Genomic DNA, 26,533 nt, shown 5'->3' on the forward strand with positions numbered 1-26,533 from the left:
AGTAGGGGGTCTCTGAGCAAGTCACATGTGTAGGTGAGACCTGAAAAGTTAGCAGCGGCTAAGGCGGCAAAGAACAAAAAGGGTCTTTATATTTACATATATATATATATAATTTAAATATTGATTTATTCAGTTGCACAGGGGCTCAGTTGTGGCACTCGGGATCTTTAGTTGTAGGATCTAGTTCCCTGATCGAACCAGGGCCCCTTGCACTGGGACGGTCGAGTCTTAGCCACTGGAGCAGCAGGCGAGTCCCCAGGAAAGTCTTAATTGTGGTGTCTTTTCAGCAGTCAGCAGCAACTCAACTGTTTAAATATCAAGTGTGGTTATATTTCAATGTGATGCGGAATGGGGCCTCTGAAGTGAGAGCCCAGGCAAAGGAAGGCCTTAAAAGAGCATTAAGGGCAGTGGTGGACATAAAGAAGTGTTTGGGGATTTAGGGGCCCTCAAAGAGAATTACGGTGCCTCCACCCATTGTCAACATTTCGAAGATGAGTAACAGAATGCATACATTTCTCTGAAATGAGGTTGCCTAACTAAATCTCAGATTCTGGTGTGTTTTTTTTTTTAATTGATTTTTATTTGGAGTATCATTTCTTTACAATGTTGCCTTAGTTTCTGCTGTACACCACGAGTCAGCTATATGTATACCTATACCCCTTCTCCTTTGAGCCTCCCTCACACGCACCCCCCATGCCACCCCTCGAGGTTGTCAGACATCAGCTCGCTGAGCCCACTGTGCTATCCAGCAGCTTCCCGCTAGGGATCCATTCTACACGGGAGGATATCCCTGTCAGTGCTCCTCTCCCAGTTCGCCCCACCCTCTCCTGCCCCTACTGTGTCCACAAGTTTGTTCTCTACGTCTGCCTCTCTGGCATTCCTACCCTGGAAATAGGTTCAGCGGTATCATTTTTCTAGATTCCATGTATTCTGGTGCTTTAAAGTAATTTGTTGTATTTGTTTTTACTTTTGGCTGAATTTGACCATGGTTTGCTAAAGCTTATCAAAGATTCTAAATGACAACTACACACACACAAACACACAACTTACCAAAAAGTGAACAGAAGTGTTCTCTGTCTGGTAAACACAACTCTTCACCCACCCTAGGGTTCAAATTCAAGACACCTCCTTCACGTGACCTCAGAGGCATCCCTCTGTCTGCATTCTCTGAAACTCACAGGCTGCTTCTTGGCAAATGCCTCTTCTGGATTCTTCTCTGACCAACATCCCCCACCCCCACCCCCACCCATGTTGAGAGTAAGGCAGGGCTTAGCCCCTTAACCCCTTCTCTTCCCAATTCATGGTATTATTACAGTAAATACTTTCTGTTGGATAATGACTCCCACAAGCATATATCTCTAGTCCTGATCTTTCTCTAAAGCTCCAGATTTTAATATCCAGTTGTCAAGTCAACACCTACATTTGCTTATCTAATAGGCATCTCAAACTTCCTACATCTACAAGACAACTCTGGGCTTTTAGACCTCCCCGCAGCTTCCTTCTTGCCCCAGTCTCTGTTAAGACACTACAGCGCAACCCCACTGATTATGCCAAAAACCCAGTTGTCATCCTTCATCCCCCTCCCACCCCAATAGCCACTCCTAAAGAGGAAAGAGGCTACCTTCAAAATACTTAATACATCCCAAACCCAGCTGCTTCTCACCTTCACTATTACCCCAAGTACAAGTCACTACTGTCTCTCTGCTGAACCAAATGAGCAAATCATTAGCCTCTTTTCATAGCCTCCTTTCAATACATTCTCCACAAAGTGACCAAAATGATCCTTCTGAACGTGTCCCCTCGCGCAAATCTTCTCCCAAAGCTCTCTATGGCCTCTCATCACACTTAAGAGGAAACACAGACCCACCAATCTAGAACAACAATTAGCAACAGGTTAGCCTTTGTGCTAAACCTGAGAAGTATCTTCAAAAGGCAAGGGAGCTCTCACTGTGGCCCCCCAAAGAGATGATATGGTCTAAACTAAATAGTCAACCTGGGCTTCTCTGGTAGCTCAGTGATGAAGAACCCGCCTGCCAATTCAGGAAGACGCAGGAGACGTGAGTTCCATCCCGGGTCGGGAAGATCCCCTGGAGAAGGAAATGGCAACCCACTCCAGTATTCTTGCCTGGGGAATTCCATGGACAGAGGAGCCTGGAGGGCTATAAATAATGGGGTCGCAAAGTGTCAGACAGGACTGACAAAAAGTCAGCTCTGAGACAGAGTGGAAGAATCCTTGAAAATAAATGACCATCCATTCCTAAATCAGTATGGGGAACTCCCTAGTGGGCCAGTGGCTACAACTTGTCACTTTTCACTGCCAAGGGCCCAGGTTCAATCCCTGGTCAGAGAACCAGAATCCCCAAGCCGTGTGGCATGATTTAAAAGGAAATTAAATAAAACCTAAATCAATAGGTATGTCTTCAAACAAAATATTCTCCATCTCTTCACCACCCATTGTTATTATTTAGTCACCAGTGAAGTGAAAGTGAAGTCACTCAGTGGTGTCCGACTCTTTGCGACCCCATGGATTGCAGCCTCCCAGGCTCCTCCATCTATGGGATTTTCCAGGCAAGAGTACTGGAGCGGGTTGCCGTTTCCTTCTCCAGAGGATCTTCCCAAGTCAGGGGTAGAACCCGGATCTCCTGCATTGCAGGCGGACGCTTTACCCTCTAAGCTACCAGGGAAGCCTTATTTAGTCACTAAGTCATGTCCAACTCTTTGTGACCCCATGGATTTCCCAGGCAAAGAATACTAGAGGGGTTTGCCATTTCTTTCTCCAGGGGATCTTCCTGACTCAAGAATAGAACTTACAACTCCTGGTGTTCACTGATGAACCACCAGGGAAGCCCCTTCACCATTCAATCCTCCACAACTACCTGTAGGCTGGGAGGAAAAAGGTGTTCTTGGCCTTTAAACGACTGATTGTTTGTCAAGGGATGCAGGTTTCACCTTAAATTAAAAATAGAAGTCTCTACAATAACTACTAAGTTTTGGATAGTTCATACCCAAACAAAAACCAGCTACTTTTCTGAAAAGAGTCTTCGGCATCTCACTTTGAGACTGAAGTTTCTCCAAGCTCACGTGACTTCAACATAAAATGCGCACCATACATATCCAAAGAGTTATGAGTAAGCATGTTAAATAATCCTCCCAGAAACTTCCATTTAAAATGCACAGGTCTTTGTCTCAGTGATCTGTTGTTTGCAAGTTTCAGACAATCCTCGGCTTTGTGTTCCCGGGCCGTATAGGAAACAAGGCCCGTTACTGTTTCCATTCCTCAAAACTACTGTGACTAACATTAAAGACAAAGTATTTTCTTGCAAATGAGAAACATCAAGGAATATTTCTCACCAAGCCCAGCCTCATAAAAAGATAGCCTCCCTTATCTCCCTTTTTCTAGGGTTTTGAAGCAGTCAGTCACTAACACTGCTACCTCCCCCTACGCGAGTCAGCAGGAGAACACTCGCCCTCCCTACACTTTTCACACCTGTCTTCAGACACACACCCTTCCACTTGACTGCTCCTTTCCAGATCTTCTCCTGGCAGCAGGAAGGCAGCAGTGGCTCTGAGCCATTGACTCTCTCCTTTTTTATATTGGGACTATTTTTAGGGCAGCAGCCCCTCTCTGATTCTGGACTTGGCCCTGGATCATCACGAGGCCAAGTCCTTAGAGAGAAATCCTGCAGAAGCCAGGCAAGTCTCAGGAGGATTAGCGGACACTCCTCTGCTAACGCAGCAAGAATCTAAGGGCCCTGCAAAGGCGAATGCCCTCCAAGGATAGCGGGGTCATAACCTTTACAGTCCAACCCTCCCCAACACTGCCTTCAGTTGGCCTGACCAAAGCTGGGGCTCCTTTTCCAAACATGCAACCCATAATGCCCACTATTTCATCAGGTTAAAAAGAAAAAGAAGAAGAAAGGCTGAAAGATCTCCTACTCTTATGAGAATTTTAACACATGTGCCAGGAGAAAAAAAAAATTTTTTTTTTACATCTTTTGGCCGCGCCACGAAGCAAGCGGGATCTTTGTTTCCTGACCAGGGATCGCATTGTCACCTTCCGCAATGGAAGCATGGTGTCTTAACCACTGGACCACCAGGAAAGTCCCTGTGCCGGGAAGTTTTTAACTCAGTGATGATTTTTTTTTTTTTCCTGAAATAATCACATCCAGCAAGCAGCAAGTTGGAGATTTTAGATTTGTGTAACACCCTTGGGAACAGGTAGGTATTGATAAAAATATTCTAAGAAAGTTTTGGTCACTTTTCAAAAAAAGAATCGCATACCAAGACACAGTAAGTTAAATATCCCTTTGCACTATTTATAAAAATAACCATATACTATAACTTCTGTAATTGGAACAGAGCTACCAGAAACACTAAATATATCTGATGATTAAAGACTGCACCATTTACTACTACAGCTCTGTAAAAGACAGCTATGGTAACATGAGTTTCAAGCTAAGTGTTTGGTTGATTTTTCCATCTCACTGCTAAAATGAAGCATTAAAAACCTCAAACTAGGCTTGAAGGTTTTAACAACTGAAATTTCAAGGGAGAACATATACAAAAAAACCAGGGGAAAATACGTTTCTGTATTTTACCTTGTACCTCTCCTGCAAGGACACCAGGCCTCATCAAAATTCATCTTTCATTCATCCCCAACTTGGATGTTCTAAAGAAATGTGTTTTCTGAATCCACAGTGTTAAACATTTGCTCTTCAAATTTCTACTGATAACATTAAATGAAGACATCATGAAAATGTTAAGAATAGCATGTCAGGCTCTAGTATTTGAGAAGACAACAGGGCAGCCTGACACTGAGCTGCAGATCCAGGGAAGAAAGAAGGGTCAGTCGGGGGTCCTGGCCGTGGCACTTAGCATCCACTTACTGGGGGTCTCCAGCCCTGCAGGTGAGCACCCTCCCCTCCTGCAGTCCCAGGATGGCTAAATGCAGGAATTCACCAGGAGAACAAAGGAATACAACATGAACCTCAGGACGTGAGAAACCCAGCCAGGTCCCTCCTTTACTCTCATAAGCAGAACAAAACTTCACTGCTCCACAATTGGCTACTTTTGGCATTTCTCAGATAGGAGTATAGAGGAAGCCTATTCTTAGACTCTGTCCTCCAGAAACTTGGAAAAATAAACAGTGTAATTGAAAAAAAAAAAACATTGAATATGCATATTGTTGTACTAAAGGCTTCCCAAGTGTCTCAGAGGTAAAGAATCCACCTGTCAGTGCAAGAGATGTGAGAGATATGAGTGTGATCTCCGGGTCAGGAAGGTTCTCTGGTAGAGGAAATGGCAACCCCTCCAGTATTCTTGCCTGGAGAATCCCATGGACAGAGGAGCCTGGGAGGTTACAGTTCACGGGCTTGCAATAGATTCAGACACAACTTAGTGACTTAACAACAGCAAATTGTTGTCCTATAGAAGTACTTGGAAATTCACAGATTTGACTCTGTTTAGCTTTATAGTTCTTCTTCTTTTTTTTTTAGCTTTATATTTCTAAAGCAAACTGTTTAATACCAAGTCTTCAGCTCCATGAAAATGGTCCAACTTTGGCTCTCAACTGAATGACAGCCTGACCGATTGTGACAGCCTTTAAAATCATCAGTACATGAGAGTCAGTTGAGACAGAAACCTCTCAATAAGTATCCTCAGCAATCAATTCTCAGCAGATATAATTCAATAATATAACTCCAGCCTCAATGGCAACCCATAACTCAGTTGTGGCCAACATGCTGTAAACTGACTGAGGCCAAGACCCCTGCTTCCCTTTTCACAGACCCGTGATGGCAAGACAGGCTGGCCTGGAGTTGAAAAGGCAGAGATGGAGGTAATGAAGATTTGCACTTAAAAACAGGAGCGGATACCTAGAGAAATGGCAACCCACTTCAGTATTCTTGCCTGGGAAAATCCCACGGACAGAGGAACCTGGCAGGCTACAGTCCATGGCATCACAAAGAGTTGGGGACACAATTAATCAGGCAATTGAACAACAGGTAATCAGGTAACTGAACAACAACACACAATCAGGCAGACTGTGATTTGGGGAAACACCTCTTGATGGAAATGTGGCCTAAAATGGAGAGTGCAGTGACCTTGCAATATGGAATATAGAGTTTTGTAAGAAATTAAAATTCGTGCATAGACTAATAGGTGCAAATGTGCAAACAATGAAGTCCGTGGTTAAAGGAAGAAAGAAAAAATAAAAATAGGAGAGGACTGCTCCACAAAACAGTATTTGTGAAATTCAACATTCCAATTTAAGTGAAGAATTCCAGTATCTACTCATGCCTTTCTCCAAGTGGCTGTAACCCTCTGTATAAAATATTTTATTCAGAATTACATAAAATATCACCACTCTTTGGGGATACTAACTTCCTAGTTTAACTGTTATAAACAAAAGAGCAGTATAGTTGAACTTAATCCACATTTACAGTTGAGACTAATTCTGTAATTGTCCCCTACAATTATATAAATGTAAGATATTTTAGTTAGCAATCTAAACCTTAACCAATTTCCTTACAACTATTTTCTTACTATTAGAGAATTTCAAGCATGAAATATTTCTTATGTGATTTTTATTATATTCAAAAGCCTCCAACTAGCTACAAAAAAATAAAAGAACCCATATACAAGGGTACTAGAACAGTCCTAAGTACTAAGTGAGAGTCAGTTACTTCATGCATCATCCTGCCAGTTTCCTCATCCCAGCTATCAAGCGACTTTTTACTAAAAGAGCTGTCGTTCATTCAACAAAATGCATTACTCGCCTATCGTGCACCAGCTGCTCTGCTAGGGGCACGATGGTGAAGACAGTCCCTGTTCTCGAAGCAAAGGACAAATAAATAATTACAAAAATTGCAGGGGACTTCCCTGATGGTCCAGTGGTCAAGACTCTGCGCTTCCACTGCAAGGGGCCTGGGTTCGATCCCTGGTTGGGGAACTAAGATGTTACACGGCTCAGCCAAACAGTAAAAACATTTTCTAAAAACTGTAAAATGACACAGCCTGAGGGAACCTGGAGGATGGGCTCCGCTGATGCGGACATGGAGGGCATGGTTAAGTGTGGAGAAGGGGAAGCTTGGGCTGAAGATAAGGAACAGGTCAGCAAGTGCTGGCTGACCTCTCAGATTTCATGGACAAGTGAAAATTTCCTCTCTGAAGATCTGGAGAGACAACGTGGGGAAGCCAGCTTTAAATTTTGCCTCTAAAGACACTTCAGACAAAGTAACGTTTTACTACTACCAACACATTATTAAAGGACATTTTAACACCAAAATGAAGGGTGTACATAATTGTAGAACATTCTTTTAGACTATATGAATTAGCTTGATGAAAATCTCAGTATGTCCCCCCCCCCTTTTTTTTTTTCCACTTCATCATTTCATAGTAGACATTTTGTCCCCAAGCACACCTGGTTCAAAAATCCTCACCTGGCACCTCTGAGCCCAGTGAAAAAGGCAGCAAGGAAGAAGAAGGAGGGTGCCTGCTGGGCCACAGGCAACCGACGCCCCCTCTCCAAGATGACCAAAGAGGAGGACGAGAGAGAGACTCATGCAAAAGAAACTGCAGAGACAGCCAGTTGATCAGAAAGGCCTGGGAGCTCTCGAAGAAGGGTCAATGCATGCCCCAGCCTTCCACTGGAAGCCCATACAGAGACCAAGAAGCTGGCACACACACAAAAGCCCCGTGGGCTCCACGCAGCCAGAGGCATCTCAAGACTGTCCCTGATGAGCTGCTTCTGCAGAGACCAAGAGCTTGGCAGGAGGACCTGGACCAGACAGCCTCCCCTGTTGCTATGACGGCATGATGCTGTAACGCCCCTCCAGGACCAGGAACCATCCCAGAAGCGGGTGTACTGGGGAGGGAGGAAAATGATCCTAGAGAAAGCAGCCCTGGAGAGAATGCCTGCACTGACCAGACGTAATTCCTGACGTTAGGGCTACATTTCATCACTGGCATCTATGCTAATGATGGGAACGGCTCATCTTCAGGAACACGGAAGCACACACGAGAGAATTCCATTCAGGCCGGTACACATCCTGCAGTTCGGATTACTCAGGGACTCGCCCAGTCAAGCCAGCGCAGACTGTTTTGTATCAGGGATGCACTTTTCAGAAAGAAAATCAAAATAGAACTGTTTAAAGACTCTCTTCAAATAAAATGACAAGCATTGTGGAATGAGGCTGACCTAACAGCTGAAAAACGGAGGCTTTTGAATGTCAGAAGACGTGAGACAGAAAAGGCTGTGTAAACACAGTATTCAGCACACCGAGAAACAGGCAGGCAGGGACTGCTTCTCCCTGACACAATGTCAAGTCCTTCTTGTCCGCCCACAGCCAGCCAGTGTCTGCGGCCAGGCTGGGGGAGAGGCAGCTACCTCTTCCATGGTTCAAGATAACACACCAGTGCACAGCACTTGAAAGTCCTCAACGTGTTCTCATAGTCCTCCGCCCAGCTGATAGCCCCGTGGGTCAGACAGGTCCCATGACAGTCACCTCTTTCCCACCCCGAGCCTTTTCAGATGTTAAATCTGATGCGTCCAGTCATCCAGTACCTTGCCCAAGAAACAGAGTTAATAAATAGCAATGGACATTAAAGCCAGTCCAAATGTGTCCTCAATCTCTTTCCAAACTCTCCTTTTCACAGTAATAAAATCAACTAACTTTTATGGATGTGCGAGTTGGACCATAAAGAAGGCTGAACACCGAAGAACTGGTACTTTGGAACTGTGGTGCTAGAGAAGGTTCTTGAGAGTTCCTTGGACAAGAGATCAAACCAATCAACCCTAAAGGAAATCAATCCTCAATGTTCATTGGAAGGACGGATACTGAAGCTCCAGTACTTTGGTTACCTGATGCGAAGAGCTGACTTGCTGGAAGACACCCTGATGCTAGGAAAGACTGAAAGCAGGAGAAGAAGGGGTGGCAGAGGATGAGATGGCTGGATGGCATCGACTCAATGCACATGAGTTTGAGCAAACTCCAGGAGATGGTGAAGGACAGGGAAGCCTGGCTTGCTGAAGTCCTTGAGGTCGCAAAGAGTCAGACACAACTGAGCGACTGAACAACAACTAACAAATGCAGCTACAGACCCATAGCTGCCTGGAACAGGAGGAAGGCAGTGTTCATAAAGAGCGCCCACATTTACTCAGTAATTGGGTTACCTACCTCGAGCAAGCCAAAAATAATCTTGGCCACATTTTCCTCATCAGTAAAAACTGATGCAACAAGAATATTCCATCCTTTAGGACTGTTGAAAGAATTCTGTGAAAGTTTTAGAAACTTTCTAACTCACACACAATCGTTAGCTGCTATTGTTATAACATTAACAATCTTGTAAAACAAGCATTATTATAATCCTCACTTTACTAGTGACCAAAGCTTACAACTTGTTGACATGGTTGAAAGAACTTTCTGGGAGTGATGGACACGTTCTCTACCTTGATTACTATTGGCTACACAAGTGCGTACCTGTCAAAACTCATAATTGTGCACTGAAGCTAAATGTATTTCAGGGTACTTAATTTTATCCCAACTAAAATTTTTTTTCACAGATGACATGGCTAACAAACAGCACTAGTTATTCCAGGACACATCCATTCATTCAGGTTGGAACAGAAGTGTTCCCCTGGTTCTTATTCTATAATCCACTTTCCAACTAATCCTTCCTACCCAATTGAAAACCTGAATGCTGACTATACCCACAGCCATTTCTGTCTGATCTCGTGGACATCAAACCTGCTCTACTTATGCAGCTACATGAAAAAGAAAGGAATTAGAACATTCTTTGACACCATACACAAAAATAAACTCAAAATGCATTAAAGACCTACATGTAAGACCAGATACAATAAAACTCTTAGAGAAAAACAGGCAGAACATGGACATAAATTGTAGCCATATCATTGATCTACCTCCCAGAGTAATGGAAATAAAACCCAAAACAAACAAACGAGATCTAATTATACTCAAAATCTTTTGTACTGCAAAGAAAACTATAAACAAAATGAAAAGACAACTCACAGAATGAGAGAAACTATTTGCAAACAACATGACTGATGAGGGATTAGTCTCCAAAATTTACAAACATCTCATGTAGCTTATTTAAAAAAAAAAAAAAATGGGCACAAGACCTAAATAGACATTTCTCCAAAGAAGATATACAGATAGCTGAAAGGCACATGAAAAGATGCTCAACATTGCTAATTATTAGAGAAATGCAATCAAAACTACAAAGAGAGTATCACCTCACACCAGTTAGATCATCAAAAAATCTGCAGACAATAAATGCTGTTTATTTATTCCTTTTCTCCACCCTCCTTCACTATTGGTGGGAATGTAAATTGGTACAGCCACTATGGAGAACAGTATGGAGGTTCCTTAAAAAAAACTGAAAATAGAGCTACCATATGATCCAACAATCTCACTCTTGAGCATATATCCAGAGAAAAACATGGATAATGTTAAAAGGATGCATGCACCCCAGTTTTCACTGCAGCACTATTTCCAATATCCAAGACATAGAAGCAACCTAAATGCCCATCAACAGGTGAATGAATAAAGAAGATGTGGTATCTATATGCAATGGAATATTACTCGGCCATTAAAAAGAATAAAATCATGCCATTTGCAGCAATATGGATGGATCTGGAGATTATCATACTGAGTGAAGTAAGTCAGTAAAAAACAAATATCATATGATATCACACAGTTGCAGAATCTTAAAATAGAAAAAAAAGATACAAATAAACTTACTAATAAAACAGCAACAAATTCAGACTTAGAAAACTAACCTAAGGTTATCAGGGAAGAAAGGTAGGGGAACAGATAGACAGAGTTTGGGATCAACATGTATACACTGCTATATTTAAAATAAAATGCCTTTCCATGAGGGGAAAATGATGCTTTTCCTGGTTCTTCTTCTATAATCCACTCTCCAATTAACCCTTCCTATCCGACTGAAAACTTGAATGCTACTTGAATAGAATTTATATCCTACTGTTGCATGTAACCTGTATAAATCTTAATTATGCTGAATTGGTTTATAGTGCTTTGCAGGTCTACTATATCCTTCTACTTTTCTGCATATTCATTCTATTAATATTTGAATTTGATATTGAAACTCCACTAAATATCTTATTTTATTTACTTTAAAAAATAATTGTAATATACAGTAGAACTATATGTAGCTTTGTTTGGCATTTTCCAAGTCTTCTGTGAATATGTTATCATACTTTCATAATTTAAAAAGTGAAAAAGAGGGGGAAAAAAATGAATGCTGACAACACCCCCTACCCTTTTGGTCTGATCTCACGGACATCAAATCTGCTCTATACTTATTTCGATATTTACATTTTACTGTTAACTTCCCACCGTCTCTATGTAATAGAGGAGGAAGTCTCTGGCAATGACCCTACAGGGCATTACAGGTCTAGACCTCAACAGTCACCTTGAAAATGCAAGTCAGGCCCATGTACTAGGTGCCTACAACCCAAATCAACAGGTCCCCAAGAATCTAAAATATCAACTCTCAGTCTAAGTCAGCATTTCTTCAACATTTTTTGGGGGGTCAAATGATCAATGCAAAGAAATAGAGGAAGACAACAGAATGGGAAAGACTAGAGATCTCTTCAAGAAAATTAGAGATACCAAGGGAACATTTCATGCAAAGATGGGCTCAATAAAGGATGGAAATGGTAGAGACCTAACAAAAGCAGAAGATATTAAGAAGAGGTGGCAAGAATACATGGAAGAACTGTACAAAAAAGATCTTGATGACCCAGATAACCACGATGGTGTGATCACTCACCTAGAGCCAGACATCCTGGAATGTGAAGTCAAGTGGGCCTTAGAAAGCATCACTACGAACAAAGCTAGTGGAGGTGATGGAATGCCAGTGGAGCTATTTCAAATCCTGAAAGATGATGCTGTGAAAGTGCTGCACTTAATATGCCAGCAAATTTGGAAAGCTCAGCAGTAGCCACAGGACTGGAAAAGGTCAGTTTTCATTCCAATCCCAAAGAAAGGCAATGCCAAAGAATGCTCAAACTACCACACAATTGCACTCATCTCACACACTAGCAAAGTAATGCTTAAAATTCTCCAAGCTAGGCTTCAGCAATATGTGAACCATGAACTTCCAGATGGTCAAGCTGGTTTTAGAAAAGGCAGAGGAACCAGAGATCAAATTACCAACATCTGCTGGATCATTGAAAAAACAAGAGAGTTCCAGAAAAACATCTATTTCTGCTTAATTGACTGTGCCAAAGCCTTTGACTGTGTGGATCACAATAAACTGTGGAAAATTCTGAAAGAGATGGGAATACCAGACCACCTGACCTGCCTCCTGAGAAATCTGTATGCAGGTCAGGAAGCAACAGTTAGAACTGGACATGGAACAACAGACTGGTTCCAAATAGGAAAAGGAGTACGTCAAGGCTGTATATTGTCACCCTGCTTTTTTAACTTCTGTGCAGAGTACATCATGAGAAATGCTGGGCTGGAGAAAGCACAAGCTAGAATCAAGATTTCCGGGAGAAATATCAATCACCTCAGATATGCAGATGACACCACCCTATTGACAGAAAGTGAAGAAGAACTAAAGAGCCTCTTGATAAGAGGAGAGTGAAAAAGTTGGCTTAAAGCTCAACATTCAGAAAACGAAGATCATGGCATCTGGTCCCATCACTTCATGGCAAATAGGTGGGGAAACAGTGGCTGACTTTATTTTTCTGGGTTCCAAAATAACTGCAGATGGTGATTGCTGCCATGAAATTAAAAGATGCTTACTCCTTGGAAGGAAAGTTATGACCAACCTAGGCAGCATACTAAAAAGCAGAGACAATACTTTGCCAACGAAGGCCCATCTAGTCAAGGCTATGGTTTTTCCTGTGGTCATGTATGGATGTGAGAGTTGGACTATAAAGAAAGCTGAGCACCAAAGAATTGATGCTTTTGAACTGTGGTGTTGGAGAAGATTCTTGAGAGTCCCTTGGACTGCAAGGAGATCCAGATCCTAAAGGAGATTAGTCCTGGGTGTTCGTTGGAAGGACTGATGTTGAAGCTGAAACTCCAATACTTTGGCCACCTCATGCGAAGAGCTGACTCATTTGAAAAGACCCTGATGCTGGGAAAGATTGAAGGCAGGAGGAGAAGGGGACAACAGAGGATGAGATGGTTGGATGGCATCACCAACTCAAAGGACAAGAGTTTGAGTAAACTCCGGGAGTTGGTGATGGACAGGGAGGCCTGGGGTGCTGTGGTGCGTGGGGTTGCAAAGAGTCGGACATGACTGAGCGACTGAACTGAATTGAACTAAATATAAGGCACTCTTCTAAGTATTCCTGACAAGGGAAGTAAATGAAGTTAAATTCTTGGTTTGTGGCTATTTCATTATAGTGGAGATAACTTTCAGAATCCCATCAAAAAGTGAGCCTTTACATCAAAATCAGTAAAACGAGTCAAAACAATAAGTCAATTTCACAGGAGCAATGAGCCAGCACAGAAAGGGCTGTCTCTATGAAAGTAACTAAAATCAAACTACCACTTACACACAGTGCCTATCAAGGGCCACTGGCAAGGTTTGTACAACTGAGCTAGAGAAATGATTTGATGTAAAAACTCTGCAGTCCTTTTGTTTTTAAATTATGTATAGCTATTAAAGAAATTACCACCGGAAAATAGCACAGGTTGTTTCAGGGAAGTAAGGACAGACCAGGTACACAGGGCAGAGTCCAAAACTAAAATAATTACCTTTTCCTCAAAGTGTTAAATGAGGGACTTCCCTGATGGTCCAGTGGTTAAAGACTCCACACTCAATGCAAGGTTCGCAGGTTCAATTCCTAGTCAGAGAACTAAGATCCCACATGCAATGCAGTGTAGCAAAAAAATTAACTAATTTTAAAAATGGTACTTCCCTGGCAGTCCAGTGGCTAGGAAGCCACGCTCCCATCACAGCAGGCACAGGTTCAATCCCTGGTCAGGGAACTAAGATCCCACATGCCAAGGAGTCAAAAAAATTAAAAACTAAGTATCAAATGACCATGAATAGGGGCTTGTTTAGAATCTTTCAGACACTTGCCATATCTCTTCAAAGTTCACTTGGCAAAAAGGAAATAATTTTCCATCTGAATCATGCCAAGACCAATTGAAAAATGCCATTATGTGTGCACAATTACGCAAGTCGGCACCTTACAAGTCGCTATCTTCCAACCTACATTAAATATCAGCTTCCTGTAGCCTTTACTGGGAATGATGATGTGTGGTGAGCTTTCCACTAGCAAATAAGAGTGTTTAAACAGAAAGTCCCGTATATACACATCTAACTCACAGGGGCGGCCTGGGATGAGCCAGCCTCCCTGAAGGAGCCTACTCTCCAAGTCCTAACACCAGGCATTCTTTAGAAGTCACTTTGGTAATAAGAACTGTTGACCTTTAGGGCTAGAAACCCTGGCTGATATCCAAGGTGAAACTGTGGTTTTATGGGACATTCTCTTCCCGGTTCTGATTGACAACAGGCCTTACCTCCTAGTTAAATTTCTATCTGGGATTAACTCCATCTGCCCAAGAATTACTTGCCTCCAAATAGCTTAAAATAAGGAAAGAAGATTCAAAATTTCCATGAGGGGGAAACACTTTTCAGAAAAACAAATATTGGACATCCCTGGTGGTCCAGTGATTAAGACTTTGCCTTTTAATGCAGGGGGCGGCAGTTCCTGGCTGGGAAGCTAAGATCCCTCATGCTTTGAGACCAAAAAATAAAATAAAAACAGAAGAAATACTATAATAAATTCAATAATGACTTAAAAAAATATTAGTCCCTATTCAACATGCATGAACTTGCATTACTATCTGTAAAATGGGTATACTTTACACTGTATTGTTGTACAGTCAAATGATTCAGATGATCGTTCAAAGGAATATAATTAGGTTCTTTTTTAAAAAAGCAGCCTGAAAACTATAAATTCTTATAGAAATGTGATCTAGTGTGGTAATAACCTGCAACTGTAAATTCTCCATTTGTGCTATTAATCAGAATGGCTTACAAGACTTAACATTCTGTTTTATGTTCTGTGGCTAGAAAATGGAAGAACAAATCATAATTCTAAGCTATGTCATCTAAAATTTCACATATCCAAACTACCATGCGCCTTTGATCCCATTTCAGCAGCAGTGTGAAGAAAATGCTAGCAACAGTAATGCATTACTCCTTACAACATTAGCAGCAGCCAAGTAGCAGTATCATATGCGGAGCAGGGAGTGCACCAGGAGGGAAGACCAGGTCCCAGTCCTGGTTCCGTAACTCACTCATCATAACACAAAACATTGATGCAAAGAGTTCCGCGTCTCGATTTCCTCAGGGATAAAACAGAGCTCCGATCACACGCCTTGTCCACCTCACAGAGTGGATGTGATAACTGAATGAAAACGTCTTTAATATCACACCTACAAGCTACTTTCCGAAAACGTATGGCATTTTATTTCACTTTTCTGAAAGATGAAACTTTAGCATTGCCTCAGTAATTATATATGATTGCTAACATTTTAAAACCAAAACCCTTAAACATGCCTGTCGTTGGACTAAGTAACAGGTTAAAAAGATCAGAGGGTGGCAGTGCTTTAAAATCCACCAGTGCTTTTTCTGGTTCAAAGTGATGACTCAATTCTGAGTGCTTTTAGAATGTGCTGACAACTGGCAACATTATGAACAGATTTTGCGAAGATCAAAGTATCTAATTTTAAAAATGCATCTCAAATATTAAAAAAAAAAAAAAATTAGCAACTCAACTCAATGCAAACTTCCAAGAAAACCAAGAGCTGACAAAGGTGGAGTTGAAGGATAAGTCGTCTCAGCTGGTACCGGTACAAATGGATTTGTTTTAAGGAAGAGGAAAAGTTATCTCAGGCTCCTGTTTCTGGACTTTAATTCTCTACAGAGAGCCCCAGAGGATGCAAGCGACACCCTCAAAGCTGAGTGGAGAAAATGAATGAAACTTCCTAGTCATGAATTAGAAGAGGTTTAAAGTAAGAAGCAAAGGAAGATTGTTAGCATTTCTTTATACCTTCCACGTATTAGGCCCTGTGGTCAGTATTATCTCCACCTTCCTGAGGAGGCAGCCGGGGTTAAAAGGCAATTGAATAACTTACCCACAGCCTCGCAGCTCAGGCACAAACCCTACTTGGTCAAGTCTGCATCCTCTCTATTACATCCCTGTACCAAATGTTCTGGGTATCAGTAACATTTTTTCCAGTTCTATAACAAAGTATGCCCCCGAGGTTTCATAAAGGACATCAGGGTGAACAAAATGTAGCTCAAGGTTGAAATGCCTCTATTTGTTTTCCCAATTTTAATAAAAATATGAGGAAGCAGAGAAAAACAGTACCCTGGCCTGGAGGCTTCTACAAGTAGAAAATATTTTTCACCTGATTAGATACCCATAAAGTTATAAACTTTAAATAGTCAGTGTAACAAGATATAACCAACATTTTGTAACACAGTAGTCACATCTTCAATATAAAATCACTTAAAGTGTTTCATAAAAAGAGAAACGCAGGATTTTTCCTATCTCCATTCCCTTTTCATTGACTAGACCCACTCTTCTCATACTGCAATCAAAATGAATTAGTGAATCCTTCTGCATAGTTGTCATATTTAGTATCTCCGTAACATACCATCAGAACATTAAGCACTAAAAAATTAAATAGTTGAGCGTATTAAATTCAATAAGCAGCAATTCCAGTGAATGATCAAAATGTTCCACAGAAATGCACAACTACTCTGCAACAAATCTTATTCAATGTAGTAAGAGAAACAATCCCAGACTGAAAATTCATCTAAATCCCTCTTCAAAATGTAAATACATATTTCCCCAGAAAAGAAACAGTCCAAGTCTCTATTCATGAGAAACTGTCAACTTGGGGCTGTCTGCCCAAATGGAGAATGGAATAAAAAGGATCACAGGAGGCATTAACTCTGAGCAAGTATTTGCACGTGGGTGTGCCAGATGTTCTGAGAGCAGCACCTCATAATAAGACAGAATTATAACTCCGAAGGAGCAGAAACCACACACCTTCCACTCTGTTTTACCCATCAATCCTGAATATTCATTGGAAGGACTGATGCTGAAGCTCCAATACTTTGGTCACCTGATGCGAAGAGCCTACTTATCCGAAAAGACCCTGATGCTGGGAAAGATTGAAGGCGAAAGGAGAAGGGGGCAGCAGAAGATGAGATGGTCAGATAGCATCACTGACTCAATGGCCATGAATCTGAGCAAACTCCAGGAGATAGTGGAGGACAGGGGATACAGGATAGGGAAGGGGACCTGGCGTGCTGCAGTCCATGGAATTGCAAAGAGTCACAGACATAGTGACTGAATAACAACAACCTAACGGTACAGTCCTCAGAGGGACACGAAGCCACAGGTTGAGTTGGGCTGAGTGTATCACAGTGAATGGAGGGCATGGAGCGCCAGGAGAAGACAAGGAGGAAAGTCAAGAAAAGCAGTGAGGAAATTAATATCTTGGGCTTAAAAGATCCTCTAGTAGCTATGACTAACTGAAGAAAGAATTTCAAACTCCCATGCTGTCAGAGTTCAGAGCTCTGGATGATTTACTCCAGGCTACATCTGATACAGATAACTATTAAAAATACAATTTTACCCGGCATCATAAAGTTTAGCCCCTATCCTCAAGAAGCTCACAAGATGTAGTAAAAAGATACAGGAAAAGGTCACTAAAAAGATTATCCAGAGGAAGTGAATGAAATCACAGACTGTAGTGCTAAGCATCTTTTGGTAAGAAGGAAAAGAATAAGAGTGAGTAAGGATCAGGAGTTGTTAGGTAACTAAAAATGTCAGAGAAGATTTATGTCTACCAAAATTTGGTCAAGGTAGTAAGCAGTTTCCGAGACCCGAGAGAACACGTCTGGGAACCTGAACACTTACCAACATTTCCAAAACAGCCCTTTTCACAATGGTGGAAGCTTTCTTGAACTGACTCCCATGAGAACTGCAGCCAGTTTTGCTTTTTCCATATCAACCCGGTACAATATTTGGCCCATAGAAAGTTCTCAGTAGATGGTTTGAGGCAGAAGAAAATCAAACTTAAGATTCCAAAGGTAAGGATTGTTACTCATGTCTTTTTTCCACCACTTAACATCAAAATATAATCCTAACTATACACCATGTATAGATGGCCTGATTCTATATAGGGTCTAACTAGGGGATCCAATAAAACAGGTGCATTTTTTTCTTGGTAAATAGAAAAATGTACCCTTGGTAACCCATTTCTCCCCTTTTTTGAAGCTTATTATTTATTGGGGGTTGCACTGGGTCTCTGCTGTGCTGCGGCGCTTCTGATCGCGGTGACTCCTCTCGTTGTGGAGCCGTCTCTACAGCTTGGGCTCGGTAGTTGTGGCACTCGGGCTTAGTTGCTCCACAGCACGTGGCATCCTCCTGGACCAGGGATCGAACCTGTGTCTCCCACACTGGCAGGTGGATTCCCATCCACTATACCACCAGGGAAGTCCCTCTCTCATTTTTTTTTTTTTTTTTTTGTTTAATTTTAACCATGCCTAGCCCCACGTGGGATCTCAGTTCTCTGACAAGGGATCAAACTCTCAACCCCTGCATTGGGGGTTCTGAGTCCTCAACTGCCAGGGAAGTCCCTCTCCCATCTTTCTTGATTTCTTACCACCAAGGAAGACGTCCGAAGTTCTCATCTGAATTATGGACAATTTAGTTAGGTTAGGAGAAATGTACAAATACGGTTCAAATCAATATTCTACCTAGGAATGAAATGACTACAGTGTAGCCGTTTACTGTACAAGGAAAAACAGACCTTTTATAACACAAGGAGATATAACTGGTAGTTATTCTGGTAAATAACTCGATCAACTTGACAGAGGTTGGGAAAGGGAGGGTAAGTCCATGTGTGAACATGGCCTCTTAGACTGCCTATATCTGTATCAACTTCTATTTTTGTTCCACGAAGCTAGCCAAGGGAACTATGTTTTTAAAAGAAGCAGTTTCAACTTGATATCATTAATTGTTGCCAACTATCAAGAAAATCTATGAGATAAACATAAAAGAGAATTTCTCACTTGTCACTGAACAATAAGAAACACGTCGTATGACCTGCTTATCAGAAATAAGATGGAGAAATATTGGTTTTTCCTTCAGAACTGTGATGTATGTAAATAATGTCTGAGTTAAACATTAGCAAGTCGCCAGTGCAGAAAAAGCACGGAAGACAAGCTAACGACCAACAGCCAACCATGAACATTGCCATAAACACGAGTTAAGCTACAGGTTAATTTACACAAGAGTATATATTTTTTCACCTCTCCTCCTTCCTCTTCTGATAAATGACTCTTTCCTAGAGGGGTTCCTTTCTCAATGCCAAATGAGGACACAAAATGCCCCAAAACATGTTGATTCATTGCAGAAGATTCGGATAATTATGAATGATTGGCCCTCAAACTCAACACTCATGTTTTCTTGGCATTTAATTTAAATATAAGTTGACGAGGCACAATTTAAAAGAATGATAAGGTAACCTAATGGCTTTAAAAATCCTCTCCCCAGGACTTTGCCTGGTACTCCAGGGGTTAAGAGTCTGCTTCCAATGCAGGGGACACGGGTTCGATTCCTGGCCCAGGAGGATTCCTCATGCCTCAGAGCAACTGAGCTCTTAGCCTGTATACCTAGCACCTGTACTCTGCAACTAGAGAAACCCCCGGCTCACCGCAACAAAGACCCATGCAGCCAAAAATAAATAATAGTTAAAAACAAAAAAACGGGACTCCTTAACTCAGGACTGGGCCCTTTCCCCGCTGTTCTGTTCCCAGTCCTGTCTCCTCCTTGCGCTGTGTGCATACGGTGGGGTGGGGGAGCTGGCCAGGCCTGCCCTTCCACTCAGCAGTTCTTACTGAAACACAAAACCTGTACAGTTTCAGACGAAATGACACCATCTGGAAGCGCTGGGTCGGCTGAAAAGTTCACTCAGGTTTTTCTGTAAGGTAGTATGGAAAAAGCCCAAGCGAACATTTTGGCCGACCCAATAATTTTTCACGACTGTTTGCCCTTTCCGGCTTGAGAAACTCAGGACTCACTTTTCATCTTCCTTCACTGCTCACAGAAGAATGGAATCAATCCTGAAGACGTCAACGTCTCCTTAAAAGAAACTTTAACTGCCTTTAAAACTACCTGTACATAGTTTAATAACTTCAAAGTGAAATAAACTTTTTTAGGTTAAAGGTAGGATGTGTGATTTTTCTTTTACTCATGTAAGTAATGTGTACAGAAGAACATTTATTAATTTAGATCTGGGCCTATTGGCTATCTTTAAGTAAATACACTTTTGCTTCTCTTCGATGTGGGGCTTAAACTGAAGGCTAAGGAAAACCTACTAGTTTTAATGAACAAAGTTACTTCAGAATCAAAGATTTATATGCAAATAAGTACTTCTGCAACACTTGAATGCTATTTACTTAAGCAAAATACCACTAGGTTTAACCTTGTTTACACTGTAAGGTTGGGGAGCAAACCCTTTTTTTTTCTGCTTGATTGTATAAAAGTTAGGCATCAGGACAGTCACAAGTTGCAAAGTTACTTATGGTATACAAAAATGAAGCTTCATTGTACATAGTCAAGAGTAGCCCCCAAATCTGTCATCCCCAAAAAGGAAGTCTTTTTCATCTTGAGCCAAATGAACAAGAAAAAGTCATGCATTAAGATCATGAATAACTACCCACATAAAAGAGTAGTAACTGCCGATTTCAAAGAATATTAAAGTCATTTTAAAAAGAAACTACCATGAGGGCAATCTTTCATAAAATTGCTTAGAAATACATTTTTAGAGGTTGCCAGTCAAACTGAGTTCCTGGTTATACTGGATATCCAACTTGGTAAGCCAACTCTGGAGAAGCCCAATCAAAGCAGGCTTTTCTGAACCACATTTCAGGTTGGCTAATGTCACACCAAACCGTTCAATCCTTCTCTTCCTGCAAGGCAAGATCACTCATCCTTGGTCCCTCTTTATCTCCTGTGGAGGCCACAAGCCACTGCTGCCCAAGTACCTGCCAGCTAAAGGGCAGTGGTCGCTTCCTTCCAGACTCACGTACCTCTAGGTCTGGGCTCATTTCCAAGTGCCTCCAAACACACACACCGCATACCAATCTCACCCTCACACTCATATATGGCCCTATGGTTTATTGTTAGGCTGGAAAAGATGGGAAGTGAAAGGCAGAAACTCAGGCTTTTATGGACAGCAGTCTGAGTGAGGTCTTTTAACACCCTCAGGGTATATTACAGCTTCTATAGTAGGGAAAGGTAACTCAAGTTTCAGAAATCAGAAGGGTTTTTTCTCCCCATCTTCAAATAAATAGTTTAATCTATGAGTGGTGTTAAAAATTAACTTGGAAAATTTTTCAAATTACATATACATCTTATCAGACATCAAGAAATGACTCAAATCAATAACTTGGTATGAAAAAACAAAATGGATATGAAAAGAAGAATTCTGGCAAAATACTACTGCTAAGGCGATGGCACCCCACTCCAGTACTCTTGCCTGGAAAATCCCATGGACGGAGGAGCCTGGTGGGCTGCAGTCCATGGGGTCGCTGAGTCAGACATGATTGAGTGACTTCACTTTCACTTTTCACTTTCATGCACTGGAGAAGGAAATGGCAACCCACTCCAGTGTTCTTGCCTGGAGAATCCCAGGGATGGCGGAGCCTGGTGGGCTGCCGTCTATGGGGTCGCACAGAGTCGGACACGACTGAAGCGACTTAGCAATAGCAGCAGCAGCATCAATGGATTACTGAAGATAAATGGTTGTGACCCTAGTTTACATAATCATAGAACAGATCTGAAAGGCTCATTCCCTGCAATTGAAAACTTTCCTCTCTGATTTCAAAGGGTGCTGTTCTGAATGTTACATACCATGCACAGCTCTCCCTCAGCAACAGTCCACTCTGTTCTGCAACAGTCTCTACTCCAAGACATGGAGATTCCAAAACATCTGAAAATTCTGGAGGATTCTCTTAAGAGTCATCTTGTGCCAGTGTCATAAGATACGTAATGCTTAGCCTATGATTCAGAAGCGTTAAACGTTTTGGTTTTTGAGTAAGTCAACTGGTTTGCCTATATTAAAGTACAGAAAGAACTATAAGTCAGAACCACTATACACGTGTGCTGTTTGTCTTTATAAGACAAAGACAAAATGGAGGGAGAGATATTTGCACTACAAAAGGCAAAAGTTTACTATCAGTCTATAAAAGGCTCTTAAGAATTCATAGAAAAATACTAATATCTCCAGGAGAAAAATTTCGCACTACATTCAATTAAAAGGGAATAAAAATCGAAAACAACTAGATTTTTTTTTTATATTCAACATCATTTGGAATCAAAGAAATGAAATTTAAATACTGAAATAGCAATGTTCACCTATAAGGCTGGCAAGAATTATTTTTCCTTTGCAGGATAAGTTTCCACATTAAAAAGAATACAGTAACACAGATACTCTCATAGAGTGGGAACTGGTGGGAACAAACTTTGGCAAAACTTTTTTTTTGGAAAGCAATGATCACTCTGTATTGATACATCTTTGGGCCATCAACTATCTTCCAGAGGACTCTCTTCTAAGGAAACACAGGAGATACATACAAAGTTTTACCAAAGTCATTTGTTGCACCAGGCTTCCCAGGTGTCACAGTGGTCAAGAATCTGCCTGCTAGTGCAGGAGATCCATCCCTGGGCCAGAAAGATCCCCTGGAGGAGGAAACCGCAACCCACTCCAGTATTCTTCTCGCCTGGAAAATTCCATGGGCAGAGGAAACTGGCTGGCTGTCCATGGGGTGGCAAAGAGTCTGACATGACTGAGTGACTGAGCATACATGCATTGGTTGCATCAGTATATATTGAATAATAGTAACTGGAAATAAATGAAAAGTTCAACTATAAGGTAATGGTTACATTAATTGTTACAATGTAATATTATGTAGCCAGTAATAATATATAGAACCATAATGACATGGAAATCTTGTCACATGTTAAGCAGAGAAAAAAATCATGCAACAGTTATTAACTACAGTTACACAGTTTTGTATAAACTATAAAACTGTAATAAATAAATCTGTTACATGTTAACAAGTATAAAGAAAATACTGTAATTATCTTTGGATGCTGGAATTATTTAATCCTTACCCTTTTTCTGAATCTACCATTTTTTTACTGCAAGCATGCATGCATTACTTGGAAATCAAAGCAAACCAGGCCAACAGAACGGGGCTATTAAGTGACATACTTTTTAAATGTTCAAGGCTAATAACTGCAGCTTCACTTCCAAGAAACACTGAAAGAACTCCAGCACTGTATAATCCTCTGAATTATTGATACATAATTAAAAGATGCAGCTCTTCTACAGCATTATTTGTCCATAGATATAATGCTATCTTAAAAATAGGTAGAAAAGTTGGTGCATGTTAAATATTATATAAACAAAATTCCATTCCTAAGTATTTTTGAGTACATGTATCTAATCATTTCTTTGCATAACTTATGGAATACTGTACTTGAGGGAAAAAAATAAAACATTTTCTACATTGTAAAGCACTGTTCAAACAGGGCATCATTGTATCAATTTAAATTGCCTATCATTTCCTGCCCTAATTATCCCTGAAGAAGTTTGTCTACAGAATAGCAATTTCAACTATGTAATTCCTTTCAGGGTTAACCACACACTCCTATCTGGGCGTATCTACACTCTTTAAGAAGGTCAAAGGTCCCCAGGAAGGAGAGCCCCATTTTTTAAAAATTCTCCTGCCTCTTCGAGTCCCCTCCCATCTTCCCTCCAGGCCTAACAGGGCCACGCTCACCCTTCAGCCCAAGGGCTCGAGGTTTAATGTGACAATAATTGAATTCCTATCACCTGGCTAAACACAAATGCTTTCATCTCCCCTGTTTTGCCTAAGACTTGATTCAAACAAAGGGGAAAAAAAAAAAAAGACACCAGATTTCCTAGTACACCGAGTTCTTAAAACAAATAGTAGTTAATAGAATGTGTGAAACTTTATGCAGGCTAAGTGAAGAATTAATCTCTTCATTCCTACTCCAAAATAAATGAATCCAAGCCAAAAATCAATAAATAATATAAAAGAGCAAGTCTGAAAAAGAAGAGGGGAAAGGTTTCTTGAAGGTAGGTAAACACCTAAGTCCACCAATTACTCGAGTTAATCAGGTGACCTTAGCTGAGAGCTGGATTTTTCTAAATAGCTAGGGAAGCACATGCGAACCTCAGGAAGTAATCAGGTCCAGGCGAAGGGCCTTGAGAACTGCCGCAACCCCAAGAATGCCCTATCTCCAGCCCGGATCGACCAAGCTGAGAATGGGCCCCAGCGAACCGCCCAGCCGGGGCGGCTGAGACCGGCGGCCCAGTAGGGTCAAGTGTCCGGTGGGCGGCTTCCGGCGGAGGACCTGTCAGTCTGCGAAACTGACTCCCCTGGGAGCTCCTTCGGTCACTTTCAAGGTGACAGCTAGGAGATCCGCATCCGTCCCTCCCTCGGTGCCGCGCTGCCCCCACGTGAGACCAGCCGTCCGCAGCCTCCGCAGCTCTCCCCCAACTCCTGCACCCGAGGTCCCAGGACGCCCCCCACCGCCCGGCCCAGATCCCCACCGCGCCCCCGCGCATCGGCACCAACTCCGAACTCACCCGCAGCGCCGCCGAGCCGACCCCGCGCTGCGCAGCCCAGACGCCGAGCCCGGGCGCCCCCCGGACCCCCCGCAGAGGCGCGCCAGGCCCACCCGCGAGGCCCGCGTGCACTGAGGGCCGGGCGTGCACCTGGGCACTGCGGGGCTCGTCCTCCACCCCTGCCCCCGGCCGCACGCCGGCCGCCGCTGCAGCTGCCAGGCGGGAACCCCGAGTCCGGGGCGCCCCAGCCTCCGCGCCTCCTCCCGGGCCGCCGGGGGTGGAGCCAGGGCGGGGAGTTGGGGAAACTTGTAAATAGGCGAGCGCGGCCGCCTGTGCCCCCTCGCCCTCCCGCCGCTCCCTCCTGGCGGCCCCAGCCTGCGCCTCGCTGCAGGAGACAAAGGCCGGGCTGCCGCCCAGGGGGCTGCGCCCCCCACGTCCGCAAGAAACCCGAAAGACGCGCGAGGCCGAACCTCAAGACGCCGGCCCCGCAGGCTCCAGGCGCTCGGCTCCGCGGACGGGCTGGCTTCCGGCTCTCGCTCCCGGGCTGAGTATCCACCCACCCCGCGCCCGCGGCGCCCGCGGCGCCCGCTCCGGCCGAGATGCACCTGTTGCCACGTGCGACGCGGGACCCGCGGCTTCTGCCCGCGCGCCTGGCGGAACCGCGGGTCCGGGACCACAGCGGCCCACGGCGGGCGACCCGAGCTCGGCCGCGCCCCCAAACCTGGCCGGCTGCCGAGCGGATCTTACCTCCTACTCCCCTCCTGTCACCTGAGTTTTCCGCGCGAGCTCGCGGGCTTCCCGCTAGCCCTGGGGCAGGGCCGCGGGGGCGGGACGGGCTGCGGGTGGGAGAGGCAAGCGGGCAGAATTGTCTGAGCGGAGGTGGGCGAGCAACCAGCAGTGATTTTGTCGTCAGAGTGTCCCGACTCCAGATCGGTATTATCTTTGTGCTTCTAAGCGGTTAACTAGCTAACACCTAGTACAGGTTAAACCCAGAAGAGTTCCTAAAGACCCGCGGGGAGGCGGGGGTGGGGGAAAAAGAGGCCCAACCCACTTTTCTCAAAACACAAATTAAGTCCCTTTTACTAAACTGAACAAATGTCATCCATATCTATTAGACCCGTAAAATATTTTCCTTATCGGCCTATTTTAAATACAAAGCTTTTCCAAAGAGGCTAGTCCACCTACGAGAGATGTATTAATAACGTTATTGAATTATTAAATGTCAGACAACTTGACTTTAAATTTCTTTGAAATGTTAAATTACCTGGTTTGGGTTTCCCAAAACTTTTCAAAAGAAGTGAGTTTTTTGTTTGGGTTTGGTTTTTTTTCTTGAAAATTAAGCTGATAATACTGTAATTGACAAAGTTTTCTATACTGTCAATATCAGAACAACTAATAGATATATTGCCATTTACTGTTGTAAAGCCTTTTCATTGCACAGTATTCCATTAGTTCTTCAACAACGTCAAGTAATAAATAGGTCAGATTAGTACCTCCATTTTTCAAGTGAGGAAATGGAAGCTCAGAAAGGTCAAGCGATTTGCTCAAGGTCACACAGCTAGTGAGGGAGGGGCTAGCACAAACTAAGCTGACCTAACTTCTGATCTTTTTATTCCATTACCTGGAGGACAGTTCTTTGAGATTATTTTTAGAGATACAGCATTAAACACCATTGAATAGTTGTTCCTTATGCAAAAGCACCAAAAAACAACACAAATTAAAACAAAGCACTAACATTTGTTTCTGCAGGTCATGAGGCAAATATGCTAATTAGCAACATGCCTCCTGCCTAAGCAGACTACTCCTAGTGTTAAAGGTATTGTTTAATCTTT

At 42.7% G+C, this 26,533-nt stretch overlaps 1 protein-coding gene across 6 annotated transcripts in view; it reads right to left on the minus strand.

Moving 5' to 3' along the window:
- MTUS1 (microtubule associated tumor suppressor 1) overlaps nucleotides 1–26,098 on the minus strand; it is a 190,262-nt gene extending 164,164 nt beyond the window's left edge. For 4 of the 6 annotated variants that reach the window (XM_018041909.1, XM_018041914.1, XM_018041913.1 and 1 more), the window contains exon 1: nucleotides 24,723–24,828. The gene's annotated coding sequence lies outside the window, so the exon portion shown is untranslated. Of the gene's footprint in view, nucleotides 1–24,722; nucleotides 24,829–25,171; nucleotides 25,261–25,448 lie in introns of those variants that run through there. The other 2 variants (XM_018041911.1, XM_018041910.1) reach the window with 2 other exon arrangements.

Source organism: Capra hircus, chromosome 27, assembly GCF_001704415.2.
Source record: "Capra hircus breed San Clemente chromosome 27, ASM170441v1, whole genome shotgun sequence".
Taxonomy (NCBI): Eukaryota; Metazoa; Chordata; class Mammalia; order Artiodactyla; family Bovidae; genus Capra; species Capra hircus.